At 37.8% G+C, this 14592-nt stretch overlaps 1 non-coding gene across 1 annotated transcript; it reads right to left on the reverse strand.

The window, feature by feature from the left end:
* Positions 1-10807: 10807 nt before the first annotated feature.
* LOC148573440 (small nucleolar RNA R71) lies at positions 10808-10911 on the reverse strand. The gene has a single exon (XR_015906094.1). It is a non-coding gene; the product is annotated as a small nucleolar RNA R71 (small nucleolar RNA).
* Between the last annotated feature and the right edge of the window lie 3681 nt (positions 10912-14592).

The raw sequence follows: 14592 nt of genomic DNA on the forward strand, positions 1-14592 counted from the left end.
GGGGAGATTGATAAACTATTATTTTATGGTTTATCTTGTGCTAAATTGAGTGGATTTTATCCACTATTCTCACACTTATACATTGAATTCGCATGTTTTACATTTTCCTTCCTAATTTTGTGCTATGATTGAAAACATGCTTCTTTGGCCTTAAATTTGCTATGTTTAATCCTATCTTATTACCATTCGATGCCTTGATATGTGTGTTAAGTGATTTCAGGGTTTATAAGGCAGGAATGGCTTAGAGGAAGGAAAGGAAGCACGCAAAAGTAGAAGGAATACAAGAAATTGAAGGAATTGCTAAGCTGTCCATCCTAACCTCTCCGAACTAAATCGACCATAACTTGAGCTACATAGATCCAAATGAGGCAGTTCTAGTTGCGTTGGAAAGCTAACATTTGGGGCTTCGAAATGATATATAATATACCATAGTTGCCACGCTTTTAGGCAACGTGAACACATGGATCACGCATACGCGTGACCTTGTAAAAGTTCAATCGACGGGTATGCGTGACAGAGCCACGTGCTGTACGTATCAGAATTTACTGGAGGCGATTTCTGGGCTATATTTAGCCCAGTTCTAAGCCCGAAAACACATAATGGAAGTTGTAGAGTGGGAGAATCATCCACTCATTTACACAACAATTCATTCAATCATCAATTCATTCACAATTTTAGGTTTTAGATGTAGTTTTCTAGAGAGATAGGCTCTCTCTTCTCTCTAGGTTTTAGGATTTTAGGATTAGCTTTGCTTAATTTCAGATTTTTACTTAGTTTAATTTAGCTCTCTTCTACTCTTATTTGCTTTAGCATTCTAGTTCATTTATTTACCTTATTGATTACTTTATGTTGCTATTTTAGTTTATGAATTCTCATGTTAGATTTGATTTCTCTATTTAATGCAATTTGAAGTATTTCAGATTTATGATTGCTTTTTTCTATTTGTGTTATTGATGCTTACAATTGGTTATTTGGATTTTATTATCTCTTATTGTTTTCTATGCTTTTATGTTACGCCTTCCAAGTGTTTGATAAAATGCTTGGGAGGATTTTAAGTTAGATTTTCATATTCTTGGCTTTGGTTGAGTAATTGGAGACACTTGAGTTATCAAACTCCTTTATTGATTGATAATTAACAGTTGCTGGTTGATTTGGATCCCTCTAAAGCTAGTCTTTCCTTAGGAGTTGACTAGGACTTGAGGAATCAAATTGATTAGTCCACTTGACTTTCCTTCAAAGTTAGAGGTTAACTAAGTGGGAGCAATGAACAATTCTCATCACAGTTGATAAGGATAACTATGATAGGACGTCCAGTTCTCATACCTTGCCAAGAACTTTTCTAGTTATTAATTTATTTTCTTATCATTTGCATTCCTTGTTCAACCTCTAAAAAACCCAAAAAGATACTTTTCCATACCAATAATAACTACACCTCCGTGCAATTCCTTGAGAGACGACCCGAGGTTTAAATACTTCGGTTTATTTTTATTGGGTTTGCTTAAGTGACAACCAAATTTTTGTATGAAATAATTCTTTGTTTGTTTAGAAACTATACTAGCAACGAGGATTTATTTGTGAAATTCTTTACTAGCAAAAATCTGCTCGTCACTTATACTCATCAATCTTGGTTGATGAAGGTTGAGTTCCTTGTGTATTAGAAGGGGGGTTACTAGCTTTATGAGTGGTGTTGTCAATAGATAACTGACCACCATTGCTTGGGCGTTCAACGCCCTTGTTGCTGCCCCCTTCCTGGCGTTTAACGCCAGGGACATCATCCCCTTTTGGGCATTCAACGCCAGGGATAAATACCCCTTCTTAGCGTTGAGCGCCAATGACATTCTTCTTTGGGTGTTCAACACCCTCAGAGATGTCTTGGACAACAGTTTGGCGTTCATCTATTGGCTTTTCTTCCTTTGATCTCTTGTTGCACTGAGGTTGGGTGTTTAGGAATTTTCCACTCCTCAATTGCATAGCCTGGCATTCCTCTGTTATCTGTTTGGATAACTGCTACCTTGTTTGACTTAGCTGGGCTTCTATACTCCTGTTAGAAGCTTGAGTTTCTCGCACAGCCTCTTGCAATTCCAGTATTTGCTGGGCAAGGGTGTGTAGTTGCTGAGTCAATGGGCCATCTTGTTCTAGAGGGTTAGGTTCAGTAGATATTGCCTTAACCTCTCCTTTTATAGGAGTCTCAGCAGATGAGTACAGATGCTGATTAATGGCAACTGTCTCAATATGCTCATGAGCCTCTTCAATGGTCTTTCTCATATGTATACAACCACCAGCAGAGTGGTCAAGAGATATTTTCGCCATGTCTGAAAGTCCATAGTAGAAAATGTCCAATTGTACCCATTCTGAAAACATTTCAGTGGGACATTTTCTTAGCATCCTTCTATACCTCCCAGATTCATAAAGATGAAGAACGAGAATGCACATAGAAGAGGAATCAAACATACATTGAAATAGAAATAGTAATATTATTAATCCATGAGAATCAGCAGAGCTCCTAACCTTAACCTAGGAGGTTTAGTTACTCATGCTTTACAGAAAATAGTGTGTAATTTGAAAGTGGTGGTAGAAGGTGCTAAACATGGGTGATCTTCTCCTATATATACTAATCTAATAATGAAAATGTACAAAGATAGGATAGATTAGGCTAAAGGTGCGAAAATCCACTTTTGGGCCCACTTTGGTGAGTGTTTTGGGCCGAGCTTGGCGTCCAACTTGAAGAATGGGCGTTGAACGCCAGAAAGGGGGTAACTTAGGCGTTCAACGCCCATTTTGGGCAGTCCAATCCAAAGAAAAGTATAGATCATTATATATTGATAGAAAGCCCTGGAAGTTAGCTTTCCAACACTGTTGAGAGCGCGTCAGTTAGACCTCAATAGCTCCAGAAATGCTCATTTGAATGCATGGAGGTCAGGATTTGATAGCAGTTACACTCCTTCTGTCAGGATTTGACGAACAAGAAAACACCAAATTTAAAAATTTTTTAAATTAAATTGGTAAGATTTTAGAAAATTATAATTAAAGATAACAAAAGATATTTTATTTTTTAATTTTTGAATTTAATGAAGAAATAGAGAAACACACAAAAGACACCAAACTTAAAATTTTTAGATCGAATGACACTACTATGCGAAAATTTTAAAGAAAAACGCAATAGGACACCAAACTTAAAAATTTTAAGATCAAAACAAGAAGAAAAATAAGAACACTTTGTAGATAAAGAAGAACACCAAGAACAAAACTCAAAGAATTCAAAGAAAACAAGAACATGCAAAGGACAACAACAACAACAACAACAACAAAGCCTTGTCCCACTAAGTGGGGTCGGCTACATGAATCAAACGACGCCATTGTGCTCTGTCATGTATCATGTCTACAGAGAGATCGTTTACATGTAGGTCTCGTTTGACCACCTCATGGATGGTCTTCTTAGGTCTTCCTCTGCTTTTCGCCCTTTGTCCATCTTCCATCTCATCCACCCTCCTGACTGGATGTTCTATCGGTCTTCTTCTCACATGTCCAAACCACCTGAGACGCGATTCAACCATCTTTTCCACAATGGGTGCTACTCCAACTCTCTCCCTTATATCTTCATTCCTTATTTTATCCAATCACGTATGACCACTCATCCATCTCAACATCTTTATCTCTGCCACACTCAGCTTATGTTCGTGCTCCCCTTTAGCCGCCCAACACTCCGTACCATACAGCATAGCCGGTCTTATAGCGGTGCGATAGAATTTACCTTTAAGTTTTAAAGGTACTTTTTTGTCGCATATAAAACCAGATGCACTCCGCCATTTTGACCAACCTGCTTGGATCCTATGATTTACATCCTGTTCAATCTCTCCATTATCCTGTATGATGCACCCAAGATACTTAAAACTTTTAACTTTTCGTAGGGTGTTTTCTCCAATCTTCACCTCTATATTGGGGTTTTCCCTTCTCAAACTGAACTTACATTCCATATTTTCCGTCTTGCTACGGCTTATGCGCAGACCATACACTTCTAGAGCTTCTCTCCATAACTCCAACTTCTTATTTAGGTCTTCCCTTGACTCCCCTATAAGGACGATATCATCAGCAAAAAGCATGCACCATGGCACAGGCTCTTGGATGTGCTCTGTGAGTACTTCCAAGACTAATGTGAAAAGGTATGGACTTAAGGATGATCCCTGGTGTAATCCTATACCAATAGGGAATTCTTCTGTCACACCACCTTGAGTCTTCACACTAGTTGTGGCCCCATCATACATGTCTTTAATTGCCCGAATATATGCGATCCTTACTCTCCTCTTTTCTAAAACCTTCCATAAGACCTCCCTTGGTACCCTATCATATGCTTTTTCCAAATCAATAAACACCATATGTAGATCCCTTTTATTACTACGATACCTCTCCATCATCCTTCTTAATAGGTATATCGCTTCAGTGGTAGATCTTCCTGGCATAAATCCAAATTGGTTCTCTGTTACTTGTGTCTCTTTTCTCAACCTCCGTTCTATCACCCTTTCCCATAACTTCATAGTATGACTCATAAGCTTAATCCCTCTATAGTTTCCGCAACTTTGTATATCCCCCTTATTCTTGTAGATAGGTACCAAGGTGCTCTTTCTCCACTCATCAAGCATCTTTTTTGACCTTAAAATCTCATTAAAAAGCTTGGTTAACCAGTTGATGCCTTTTTCTCCAAGACCCTTCCAAACCTCAATCGGGATATTATCAGGTCCTACTGCCCTGCCATTTTTCATCTGCTTTAGAGCCTCTTTTATTTCGAAGTCTCGAATCCTTCGATAATAGTCAAAGTTTTGATCTTCTTCCCTTGTGCATAATCGACCAAGGCTCGGAAGAGTTTTCTTTCCCTCATTAAATAACTCGTAAAAGTAGCTCTTCCACCTTTCATTAATCTTCTCCTCTTGAGCCAACACCTCTCCATCTTTATCCTTTATGCACTTAACCTGATCCAAATCTCTCGTTCTTCTTTCCCGGCTCTTTGCGATTCTATATATACTTTTTTCTCCTTCTTTCGTGCCCAAAGACTGGTAGAGACCCTCATATGCTCTTGTTCTTGCTTCACTTACAGCCACTTTTGTCTCTTTCTTAGCCGCCTTATATTTTTCCCAATTATCTGCATTGCGGCATAAAGACCACTCTTTAAAGCATTCCCTTTTTATCTTTATCTTTTCTTGTATACTCGTATTCCACCACCAGGACTCCTTCTCTCTTGGTCCTATTCTTTTAGATTCACCAAAACTTTCTTTTGTTGTTCTTCTAATAACTTCTGCCATCTCCCTCCACATCTCTTCCGCGCTTCCATTCCCATCTCACTTTGCCTCTTCTCCTACCCGTCTTAGGAAGCTTTGTTGTTCCTCACCTTTCATCCACCACCACCTCGTCCTTGGGTTCTTCGTATGATGTCTTTTCCTCAACTTTTGCTCAACGCGAAAATCCATGACGAGCACCCTATGTTGTCTTGTCAAACTCTCTCCCGGGATAATTTTACAGTTAATGCAAAATTTCCAGTCGACTCTCCTCAACAAGAAGAAGTCGATTTGAGAGCTTGTCATGCCACTCTTATAGGTTATAAGATGTTCGTCTCTCTTTTTAAAACATGTATTTGCGATGAGAAGATCAAAGGTTGAGGAAAAGTCCAAAATAGTTTTACCCTCGGCATTGATCACCCCGAAACTATGGCCTCCGTGAATACTCCCATATCCAGTTACTTCTCTCCCAACATGGCCATTTAAATCTCCTCCTAAGAAAATCTTATCTCCCAAAGGTATGCCTTGAACCAAACTCTCTAGATCCTCCCAAAACATTATCTTGTGTTGTTCGTCCGAACCCACCTGCGGTGCATAGGCGCTAATCACATGGAAAGCACCTCCCTCCACCACAAGTTTGATAGAGATGATCCGATCTCCCACCCTCTTGACATCCACTACGTCATTCTTCCACTGCTTATCCACAATTATTCCAACCCCATTCCTATTCTTCACCTTTCCTGTATACCAAAGTTTGAAACCAGAAGTATCCAACTCCCTAGCCTTTGCACCAACCCATTTCGTTTCTTGTAGGCACATAATGTTAATCTTCCTCCTTGTCATGGTGTCCACCACCTTCATAGATTTTTCTGTTAGAGTGCCTATGTTCCATGTCCCAAATCTCAACTTTCTGTCACTTCGACCTTTACCTTTTACTTTGTGAACTAGCTTATTTACCCTCGTCCGTTCATGAAAACGCGAGAACCCTTGCTCATTTAACACTACATCCGGGCACCGATGCAGCGTCTCTTGCTTTGAAAACCAAAGACACAATTTTCGAAAATTATAAAGAAAAGACACAAGAAGACACCAAACTTAAAAATTGACACAAACTCAAACAAAAGACACTATTTTTGAAAATGTTTTGTAAATAGACTCAAAGAAATTCGAACAAGAACAAAAACCAGAACAAAAGACTCAAACAAAAAATAAAGATTAATAAAGAAAAGAAAAGATTTTTGAAAACTTTTTGAAAAGAAAATAAAAGACTCAGATAAAATAAAACTAAACCTGTAAAGAAAGGAAATTACCTAATCTAAGCAACAAGATAATCCATCAGTTGTCCAAACTCGAACAATCCCCGGCAATGGCGCCAAAAACTTGGTAGCGCAGAATTACACTTCGCACAACTGAACCAGTAAGTGCACTGGGTCGTCCAAGTAATACCTGAGTGAATCAGGATCGATCCCACGAGGATTATGATTTGAAGTAAGCTATGGTTATCTTGTAGATCTTAGTCAGGCGGATAGAAAAGTTAGTTGGTTGTCTAGAACGCATAAAAGTAAAATAAAGATAACGTTACTCAGTTGATGGTGAATTGATGAGCGGATAATTTATACGCTTTTTGGCATTATTTTTATATAGTTTTTAGTATATTTTTATTAAATTTTATTATATTTTTTTTAGTTTTTAAATAAAAATCACATTTCTGGACGTTACTATGAGTTTGTGTGTTTTTCTAGGATTTCAGGTATTTTCTGGCTGAAATTGAGGGACCTGAGCAAAAATCTGATTCAGAGGCTGAAAAGGGACTGCAGATGCTGTTGGATTCTGACATCCCTGTACTCGAAGTGAATTTTATGGAGCTACAGAAGCCCAATTGGTGCTCTCTCAATTGCGTTGGAAAGTAGACATTCTGGGCTTTCCTGCAACATATAATAGTCCATACTTTTCACGAGATTTGATGGCCCAAACTGGCGTTCAAAGTCAGCCCAAGGAATTCTGGCGTAAAACGCCCAAACTGGCACCAAAGCTGGCGTTTAACTTCAAGAACAGCCTAAGCACGAAAAAGCTTCAATGCTCAGCCCAAGCACACACCTAGTGGGCCCCAAAAGTGGATTTCTGCATTATTTACTTATTTCTGTAAACCCTAGGCTACTAGTTCATTATAAATAGGACCTTTTACTATTGTATTTTCATCTTTGGATCATCTTTTAATCATGTTTTGATGATTGAACCCTCTTTGCGGAGGCTGGCCATTCGGCCATGCCTAGACCTTCTTTCACTTATGTATTTTCTATGGTGAAGTTTCTACACCCCATAGATTAAGGTGTGGAGCTCTGCTGTTCTTCATGAATTAATGCAATTACTACTGTTTTTCCATTCAATTTACGCCTACTTCTTCTCTAAGATATTCACTCGCACTTCAACCTGATGAATGTGATGATCCGTGACACTCATCATCATTCTCACTTATGAACGCGTGCCTGACAACCACTTCAGTTCTATCTGCAATAGCTTGAGTGCGTATCTCTTGGGTGTCTAATCTAAGATTAGAACCGTCGTGGTATAGGCTAGAATTATTGGCAGCATTCCTGAGATCCGAAAATTCTAATCCTTGTCTGTGGTATTCCGAGTAGGATCTGGGAAGGGATGACTGTAACGAGCTTCAAACTCGCTAGTGCTAGGCGCAGTGACAGTGCGCAAAAGGATCATTGGATCTTACTCCGACACACGTGAGAACCGACAGATGATTAGCCCTACGTAACCCGTAGCTGGACCATTTTCACTGAAAAGACGGACGATAGCCATTGACAACGGTGATCTCCCAACATACAGCTTGCCATATAAAGGAGTACGCATGACTGGATGAAAGCAGTAGGAAAGCAGAGGTTCAGAAGCAACAAGGCATCTCCATACGCTTATCTGAAATTCTCACCAATGAATTACATAAGTATTTCTATCTTATTTTCTATTTTAATTATATTTTAATGATCAAAACCTCATAACCATTTGAATCTGCCTGACTGAGATTTACAAGGATGACCATAGCTTGCTTCAAGCCGATAATCTCCGTGGGATCGACCCTTACTCACGTAAGGTTTATTACTTGGACGACCCAGTGCACTTGCTGGTTAGTTGTGAGAAGTTGTGAAATAGAGTTGAGATTACAATTGTGCGTACCAAGTTGTTGGCGCCATTGAGATCACAATTTCGTGCACCAAGTTTATGGCGCCGTTGCCGGGGATTGTTCGAGTTTGGACAACTGACGGTTCATCTTATTGCTCAGATTAGGTAATTTTATTTTATGTTTAAGCTTTTTAATTTTAACTTCAAAAAATTCAAAAAAAATATTATTCTATATTCTTCAGAATTTTTAAGAATGAATTCTAGAGTTTTAGATGATGCTTCTATCATCACAGGAGCCTTTTTGATTCCCATCAATTTGGCTGTTGTATGTAATGTCCTGCTGAAGCTTGGCTAGCCATGTCTAATCTTTTTAGACTGAAGATTTAGACTAACATTGCATGATTCCTGTAATTCTTATCAAAAATTTTAAAATCCTTATTTTTCTTTTTCCAAATAATTTTCGAAAAATACAAAAAAAATTTATAAAATCATAAAAACCAAAAATTTTTTTATGTTTCTTGTTTGAATCTAGTGTCAATTTTTAAGTTTGGTGTCAATTGCATCTTTTTAATTTTTCTTAAAATTTTCGAAAACTCATGCATTGTGTTCTTCATTGATCTTCAAGTTATTCTTGATGATTTTCTCTGGTATGATCTTTGAATTCTCTTGTTTTGTGTCTTTTGTTGTTTCTCATGTGCATTCTCAATTTGTTAGTGTCTCCAATATGAAAATTTCTAAGTTTGGTGTCTTGCACGTCTTTCTTTTCTTAAAAATATATGTTGATGTTCATCTTGACATTCAACGTGTTCTTGCATGCATTGTTTATTTGATCTTAGTTTTTTTTATGATTAGTTTCATTTTGTTGTTGTTCTCTCTCATGATTAAAAATTCAAAAAAATTTTCAAAATTATGTCTTTTCAAGTCAATAATACAGAGAATTGAAGATTCAGAACATACAGCAGAGAAATTACAGAGAAAAAGCTGGGCGTTCAAAACGCCCAGTGAAGAAGGAAAACTGGCATTTAAACGCCATCCAGGGTACCTGGCTGGGCGTTAAATGCCCAAAAGGGTAGTATTTTGGGCGCTAAACGCCAGAATGGATACCATTCTGGGCGTTTAACGCCAGAACAACACAAGGGAGGTAAGTTAGTTTTTAATTCAAATCTTTTTCAAATCTTCATACTTTTTCAAAATCAAATCTTCTTCAAATCATATCTTTTTCAATCTCCTTATTAATATTTTCGAAAATTTTAAAATTTGATTTTCAAAATCTTTTTCTTATTTTTATTTCATAATTTTCAAAATTAATGCTAACAATTAATGTTTTGATTCAAAAATTTCAAGTTATTACTTGCCTATTAAGAAAGGTTCAATCTTTAAATTCTAAAATAATATCTTTTAGCTTCTTATTAGTCAAGTAATCAACTTTGATTTTCAAAAAAAAATTCAAATCTTTTTAAATTATTTTTCAATCATATCTTCTCAATCATATCTTCTCAACCACATCTTTTTCAAAATAATTTTCAATCATATCCTTTTGATTACTGATTTCAAAACCTTCTTCAAAATTACCTAACCACTTTCTCACTTTTAATTTTCACCATCAACCACTTTTTTTCAAAATTCTTTTTAATTATTTTAAATTTTTATTTAAAAATTTTCGAAAATTTTCCCCCTCCTCACCTTCTTCTATTTAAGGACCAACACTCCTCCTCAAGTAGCAATTCGGACTTTCTCTCCTTCTTCATAAGTTCGAATTCTTATCTACCTACCTCATCCTTCTATTCCTGTTTTCCTCTGACACCTCAAGGAATCTCTATACTGTGACATAGAGTATTCCATACTTTCTTGTTCTCTTCTCTTTCATATGAGCAGGAACAAGGACAAAGGCATTCTTGTTGAAGCTGATCCTGAACCTGAAAGGACCTTGAAGAAGAAGCTAAGAGAAGCTAAAGCACAACTCTTTGGAGAGGACCTGACATAAATTTTTGAAAAGGAAGAAGACATGGCAGCCGAAAATAACAACAATGCCAACAATGCAAGAAAGATGCTCGGTGACTTCATTGCACCCTCTTCTGACTTCTGTGGAAGGAGCATCTCAATTCCTGCAATTGGAGCAAACAACTTTGAGCTTAAGCCTCAATTAGTTTCTCTAATGCAGCAGAATTGCAAGTTTCATAGACTTCCATTGGAAGATCCTCATCAGTTTTTAGCTGAATTCTTGCAAATTTGTAACACTGTTAAGACCAATGGGGTTAATCCTGAGGTCTACAGACTTATTCTTTTTCCCTTTACTGTAAGAGATAGAGCTAGAACCTGGTTGGACTCACAACCTAAAGAAAGCATGAACTCTTGGGAAAAGCTGGTCAAATGCCTTCTTGGCAAAGTTCTTTCCACCACAAAAATTGAGTAAGCTTAGAGTGGAAGTCCAGACCTTCAGACAGAAGGAAGGTGAATCCCTCTATGAAGCTTGGGAAAGATACAAACAATTGATCAGAAGGTGTCCTTCTGGCATGCTTTCAGAATGGAGCATCATATGCATATTCTATGATGGTCTATCTGAACTGTCTAAGATGTCATTGGACAACTCTGCTGGTGGATCTCTTCATCTGAAGAAGACGCCTAAAGAAGCCTAGGAACTCATTGAAATGGTTGCAAATAACCAGTTCATGTACACTTCTGAAAGAAATCCTATGAATAATGGGACAACTCAAAAGAAAGGAGTTCTTGACATTGATACTCTGAATGCCATACTGGCTCAGAATAAAATATTGACTCAGTAAGTCAATATGATTTCTCAGAGTATGTCTAGAATGCAAGCTACATTAGGCAGTACTAAAGAAGGCTCCTCTGAAGGAGAAGCTTATGATCCTAGGAATCCTGGAATGGAAGAGGTGAATTACATGGGAGAATCCTATGGAAACACCTATAATCCTTCATGAAGAAATTATCCTAATCTCTCATGGAAGGATCAACAGAAGCCTAATCAAGGCTTCAATAATAACAATGGTGTTGTGATGAGCGGATAATTTATACGCTTTTTGGCATTATTTTTACATAGTTTTTAGTATGTTTTTATTAATTTTTATTATATTTTTATTAGTTTTTAAATAAAAATCACATTTCTGGATGTTACTATGAGTTTGTGTGTTTTTCTGTGATTTCAGGTATTTTCTGGCTGAAATTAAGGGACCTAAGCAAAAATCTGATTCAGAGGCTGAAAAAGGACTGCAGATGCTGTTGGATTCTGACCTACCTGCACTCAAAGTAGATTTTCTGGAGCTATAGAAGCCCAATTGGCTCTCTCTCAATTGCGTTGGAAATTAGACATTCTGGACTTTCCAGAAATATATAATAGTCCATACTTTGCCCGAGATTTGATGGCTCAAACTGGCGTTCAAAGTCAGCCCAAGGAATTCTGGCGTAAAACGCCCAAACTGGCACCAAAGCTGGCGTTTAACTCCAGGAACAACCTAAGCACGAAAAAGCTTCAATGCTCAGCCCAAGCACACACTAACTGGGCCCCGAAAGTAGATTTTTGCATTATTTACTTATTTCTGTAAACCCTAGGCTACTAGTTCATTATAAATAGGACGTTTTACTATTGTATTTTCATCTTTGGATCATCTTTTAATCATGTTTTGATGATTGAATCCTCTTTGGGGAGGCTGGCCACTCGGCCATGCCTAGACCTTCTTTCACTTATGTATTTTCTACGGCAAAGTTTCTACACCCCATAGATTAAGGTGTGGAGCTCTGCTGTTCTTCATGAATTAATGCAATTACTATTGTTTTTCCATTCAATTCACGCCTACTTCTTCTCTAAGATATTCACTCGCACTTCAACCTGATGAATGTGATGATCCGTGACACTCATCATCATTCTCACTTATGAATACGTGCCTGACAATCACTTCCGTTCTATATGCAATAGCTTGAGTGCGTATCTCTTGGGTTTCTAATCTAAGATTAGAACCTTCATGGTATAGGCTAGAATTATTGGCAGCATTCTTGAGATCCGAAAAGTCTAAACTTTATCTGTGGTATTCTGAGTAGGATCTGGGAAAGGATGACTGTGACAAGCTTCAAACTCGCGAGTGCTGGGCGCAGTGACAGTGCGCAAAAGGATCATTGGATCTTACTCCAACACAAGTGAGAACCGACAGATGATTAGCCCTACGTAACCCGTAGCCGGACCATTTTCACTGAGAGAACGGACGGTAGCCATTAACAACGGTGATCCCCCAACATACAGCTTGTCATAGAAAGGAGTACGCATGACTGGATGAAAGTAGTAGGAAAGCAGAGGTTTAGAAGCAACAAGGCATCTCCAAACGCTTATCTGAAATTCTCACCAATGAATTACATAAGTATTTCTATCTTATTTTCTGTTTTATTTATATTTTAATGATGAAAACCTCATAACCATTTGAATCTGCCTGACTGAGATTTACAAGGATGACCATAGCTTGCTTCAAGCCGACAATCTCCGTGGGATCGACCCTTACTCACGTAAGGTTTATTACTTGGACGACCCAGTGCACTTGCTGATTAGTTGTGCGAAGTTGTGAAATAGAGTTGAGATTACAATTGTGCGTACTAAGTTGTTGGTGCCATTTAGATCACAATTTTGTGCACCATGAATGCAATGATAAGAAGATGGTTAAGGCTTCGAAGATGCTTTATTCTTCTGGATCAATTCGGTTTTACTGTCTATTCCAACTGTGAATGATTTCTTCTATGGCAGGCTGTATGTGATCAATGCATTTCTTAAGGGATCGCCAATGCTCCTCCAGATCGAACCCCAAGGTTTGTGCGGATCTAGTCTGATTGAGGGTGAAGCTCCTGTAGTTCATTCTCCTTAGTGACGCTACTCAAAATGCAACAGACAAGGTCGAATCTTCCGGATCAGAGAATGTTGTGCCTTTGGTTCTAGCCTTTACCACAAAGACTCTAATCTCCCAGTACCTCGGCTGAACTGGTGTCTCGAGAAGTCCCCAATGAAGTTGTGGATTAGCCGACTAAGAAATGTATAATCAAACTAGTGGTTCATCATTGTCTGATGAAAGACTTACTCTGAACCCATGTAGAATGAGATAACCTTGTGCCGATTCAATGCATTCATAATAAGGAAGAATCAATATACATCTTAGAATAGAGAATTAAACACATATTGAGATAGAACAGTAGTACTTTATTAATCCATAAAACTCAGCAGAGCTCCTCCCCTCAACCTAGGAGGTTTAAAAACTCATACTGATAGAAAATACAATGATAAAACGTGTAAAGTGTCAGAAAAGGTTCTAAGATTGTAAAATTTCTCAAATAAATACTAAACTAATGACTAAGGATTACATATATAAGAAGGGCAAAATAATCTTTTAGTGCAAAAATCCACTTCTAGGGCCCACTTGGTGAGTGTTTGGGCTTAACTTGATTGAGATTCACGTGCTAGGAAGCCTCTAGGGCATGGAATACTGGCTAGGGGGTCCTTCTTGGGCGTTGGACGCTAGTCTCTTCTCCTTTGGGCATTGGACGCTAGAATAGGGCAGGAGGCTGGCGTTGAACGCCAGTTTTGGGCCTTCAATTCTGAAGCAAAGTATCAAATATTATACATTTCTGGAAAGTTTTGGATGTTAGGTTTTCCATAGACATTAAGAACGCTCCATTTGAACTTCTGTAGCTCCAAAAAATCTCCTTCGAGTGCAAGGAGGTTAGATCCGGACAGCATCTGCAGCACTTTCTCTATCTCTGAATCATACTTTTGCTCCACCTCCTCAATTTCAGCCAGAAAATACCTGAAATTGCATAAAAACACACAAACTTAAATTAGAATCCAAGAATGTGAATTTTGCACTAAAACCTATGAAAACTTAATAAAACATAAACAAAACATACTAAAAACTATATGAAAATGATGCCAAAAAGTGTATAAAATATCCGCTCATCACATGGCAATAGAGTTATTTTCTTGTAGTGTAAGTAATTTCATAAGTGATTTAACTCATTAACCCACATCTCTTTATCAAATTATCAATCAATTAATTCATTAATCTCAATTTGTTATCAAATAATCAATTTTGTTTTCTCATGAGTGGAATAACACCACCGTCCTCACTGTGGCAGGACAAGGCTAGCATTCCCATTTAACAATTTCATCCGGTTTACCAAGTGGTTATCCATAAATTAATTAGTT

The sequence above is a fragment of the Arachis ipaensis genome, chromosome B2, assembly GCF_059453495.1.
Source record: "Arachis ipaensis isolate K30076 ecotype BB chromosome B2, ASM5945349v1, whole genome shotgun sequence".
NCBI lineage: Eukaryota > Viridiplantae > Streptophyta > Magnoliopsida > Fabales > Fabaceae > Arachis > Arachis ipaensis.